Source organism: Petromyzon marinus, unplaced genomic scaffold (assembly GCF_048934315.1).
Source record: "Petromyzon marinus isolate PM22_M1 ecotype Great Lakes invasive population unplaced genomic scaffold, UKy_Petmar_22M1.pri1.0 PM_G_Scaffold_21, whole genome shotgun sequence".
Taxonomy (NCBI): Eukaryota; Metazoa; Chordata; class Hyperoartia; order Petromyzontiformes; family Petromyzontidae; genus Petromyzon; species Petromyzon marinus.
The window spans coordinates 1,820,001-1,823,916 of NW_027422773.1; positions in this window are offsets into that span (position 1 = coordinate 1,820,001).

Genomic DNA, 3,916 nt, shown 5'->3' on the forward strand with positions numbered 1-3,916 from the left:
TTCCATGAATACGTTGGCTACAACCGGAGATAGGGGGGAGCCCATTGGGGTGCCCTCAGTTTGTTTGTAGAAAGTTCCATTCCAGGTGAAGTATGTGTTGGTTAAGCAATGTCTCACCAGGGGGGGTACATCAGTATGCAGTCCTTGATGAACCAGGTCTTCAATGATAGCGATGGTGTCAGGTACCGGGACTTTGGTGAACAAGGACACCACATCAAAACTGACAAGCAGGTCGTTTGGGGACAGGGAAATGTCTTTGATTGTCGATACCAGGTGAGTAGAATTTAGTACCACAGAGGTGGTTTTTCCAGTGAAAGGTCGCAGTATATCAGCCAGAAAACGTGCCAGTTTGTAGGTGGGGGAGCTGATAGTAGAGACGATGGGACGAAGGGGTGTATCTTCTTTGTGTATCTTTGGAAGGCCATATAATCTTGGTGGTCTGGCAGCAGAGGGTTTCAACAAGAACTGTTTGTTCTCATCAATTAATGCTGTTGAATCAGAGATAATTTTGTTCGTTTTGGTGACCAGGCTGTTGGTGGGATCTCTTTTTATTTTTGTATAGCTGCCATCGTTGAGTAGTTCTTGAATTTTGTTGTTATATTCTGTTTTGTCCATGATGACAGTGGCATTGCCTTTGTCGGCTGAGAGAACGACAATATCATCCCTCTTTTTTAATTGAGATAATTCAAAACGTTCGTCTTTGCTGATGTTGCTAGGTGGCAACTTAGCGTTTTTGAGGGTTGCAGCGATTTCAGATCTTGCTACATCTGCAGAGATGTGACTCAAGCCCTTGAGTGCAACGTCGACATGGGCAATGATATCATTAACCGGTAAGTGTCTCGGTGTGACAGCAAAGTTTAGACCTTTAGCTAAAACGGATTTCAGACCATCAGAAATGGAACTGTTACTGCGATTAATTACGACTTTGTTGACGTCTATCTTTTCGGTGTGTGGATCCGATTTTTTGCTGGAGAGGTGATTGAATTTGGAAATCAAATTGTCCCTACATTTGTTCGACATAGTGGCAGCCGAAGAGGTAGTCATATTGTCTACATGTTCCCAATCCGATGTAGACATTGTTGCTGTCAATTTTAAGTGTGATTTGTAGAGTGTCTTGTCTAACTGATCGAGTTCGGTGCGTGTAAGTCTGATTTTTTCCGAGATAAGAGCGAAGCTAGTTCTAGCTAGAATTCGTTTTGCATTGAGAGAAGTTGCAACAGCAGAGGTTAGTGTAAATGCGGTTGGTATTACCTTAGAGTCGCGGCATCTCTTCAGAAAGGTGAGAGACTCGATTAGTTGAGCCTTCTTATCCCGAAGTCTGTTGAATGATCTTAAGGATGTGTGGAATCCCTCCCCGTAGAGGTGGTTAAATTTCGATTTAAAGCTTTCGTGACTGCAATGATTCATCTTCTTTGGTTCTTTCGGTAAAGTCACGTAGAATGAGAATAAAATAATAAATTGATAAAATAAAATAACACAATAATATTCTCACGACGTTTCGGCCACAACACAAGCGGCCTTCATCAGGTGAAGGGAGCGAGACTGTCTGGTAGGACAGCGCTGGAGTGAGAGAGCCACGTTCAGATCACGGCTTTTAAGCTGTGTGAGAGGAACAAAGAGCCTTGACGAAGGAATTAGCATAAAATTTAGCATTGAAAAGGCTGAATGATTAGCTTGTGACTGGTCACAGAAATAGCTATGTTAAAAGTTAAAGCATACACATCCGCAGAGGCACCCATTGTTAAAAGGAATTAGCATAGAATTTAGCATTGAAATAGCTAAATTAAGGCATTCGCTTGTAACTGCTACAGAAATAGTTACGTTGAAGTCAGAGCATACACATTCACCGAGGCACTTAGTACAAATCAAAACAGGAGAATTTAGCATTGAAATAACTAGGCGAATTTAGCATTGAAATAACTGGGTGATTTGCTAGTGACTGGTCACAGAAATGACTACAAATCTGAGCTATTCACAGTACTATATAGTGAACCAATAAAAACTAAAATATAAATTACCTTCATGTTATCAATAAACTCTATATTCTCCAATCAGCTAAGCTACCAACCATAAGTCGTTATATATCACAATGCTATATGGCGAAAAAATGGGTGGATTCTTACCCTCAAATTTCCGTACCACGGATAGCTACGGGCCCCGTTCAGACGGACGAGTTCGTCCATGGTCGGAACAGAGGAGGGGGAGAGAGACAGCTGCGAAGCCCTAGTATACTCCATGTTGTAAACCATACCATTAACCGTGGTGTGAGAGGTATTAAGAGGCAATGCTGGCGAAAGAGCTGCGGTCTGAAGGTCATCGTAAAATTACAATTAATTAAGAACAGAAATGATTTAACACATCTTTCCAGTGGTTACTGAGCCTGAATCCATCTTCTCGGTTGAAATTGTCTCTGTGCTTGTATATGTGAATGGCCTCATGAACGAATCTCTCAAGGTAGCCAGTTGGTTTGCAAAGAACCTCCGTCTTGGAGAAGTCAATGTCATGTGAGCCCACTGAATTGTAACAGTGATCTGCCACGGCAGAGGAGTTCGTCTTACCGTGTTTCAAGTCTGCTTTATGTTCGCGGATGCGATCCGAGATATGTCTTTTGGTTTCTCCAATGTAGCTACTACCACAGAGGCACTTTAGTTTGTAAACGCCCGGGTACTGTATGTCTGGAAGAGCATCTTTTACAGATGGAACTAAATCACGGATTTTGTGTACTGTGTTGAATCGGACCTGGATCTTGTGTTTATTCAGGATTTTGGAGATCTTTTTAGTGACCCCTGCAATGTAGGGTAAGGTGATGGTTTTGAGTGGCTCCACAAGAGGATCCTTCTTCATGACTGGAGTGATGGCTTTGCGGATTGTGTAGTCGGAGTAGCCATTAGCCCTGAGAGCCTGGTGTACGTGTTTGAGTTCACTGGTAATGTGTTCCTGGTCGGAAATGCATTGGGCTCTATGGTATAGAGTCTTGATGAGGCAGTTCTTCTGGGATGGATGGTGGTGGGAATCCGGTTTCAAGTAAGCATCTGTATGGGTAGCTTTCCTGTAGACAGAGTGGCTCATTGAACCATCATGTCTCCTTTTAATTAAGACATCCAGAAAGGGTAGTTTGCCATCTTTTTCGACCTCCATGGTAAATCTGATGGCTGGGTGTATGGAATTGATGTGGTCGCGGAATTGGTCTAGAGCAGGCTGGCCATGTGGCCAGATGACAAAGGTGTCATCAACGTACCTCTTCCATAAGGTCGGGCGTAGAGTGGCAGTCTGGATGGCGTCAGTTTCAAATTTTTCCATGAATACGTTGGCTACAACCGGAGATAGGGGGGAGCCCATTGGGGTGCCCTCAGTTTGTTTGTAGAAAGTTCCATTCCAGGTGAAGTATGTGTTGGTTAAGCAATGTCTCACCAGGGGGGGTACATCAGTATGCAGTCCTTGATGAACCAGGTCTTCAATGATAGCGATGGTGTCAGGTACCGGGACTTTGGTGAACAAGGACACCACATCAAAACTGACAAGCAGGTCGTTTGGGGACAGGGAAATGTCTTTGATTGTCGATACCAGGTGAGTAGAATTTAGTACCGCAGAGGTGGTTTTTCCAGTGAAAGGTCGCAGTATATCAGCCAGAAAACGTGCCAGTTTGTAGGTGGGGGAGCTGATAGTAGAGACGATGGGACGAAGGGGTGTATCTTCTTTGTGTATCTTTGGAAGGCCATATAATCTTGGTGGTCTGGCAGCAGAGGGTTTCAACAAGAACTGTTTGTTCTCATCAATTAATGCTGTTGAATCAGAGATAATTTTGTTCGTTTTGGTGACCAGGCTGTTGGTGGGATCTCTTTTTATTTTTGTATAGCTGCCATCGTTGAGTAGTTCTTGAATTTTGTTGTTATATTCTGTTTTGTCCATGATGACA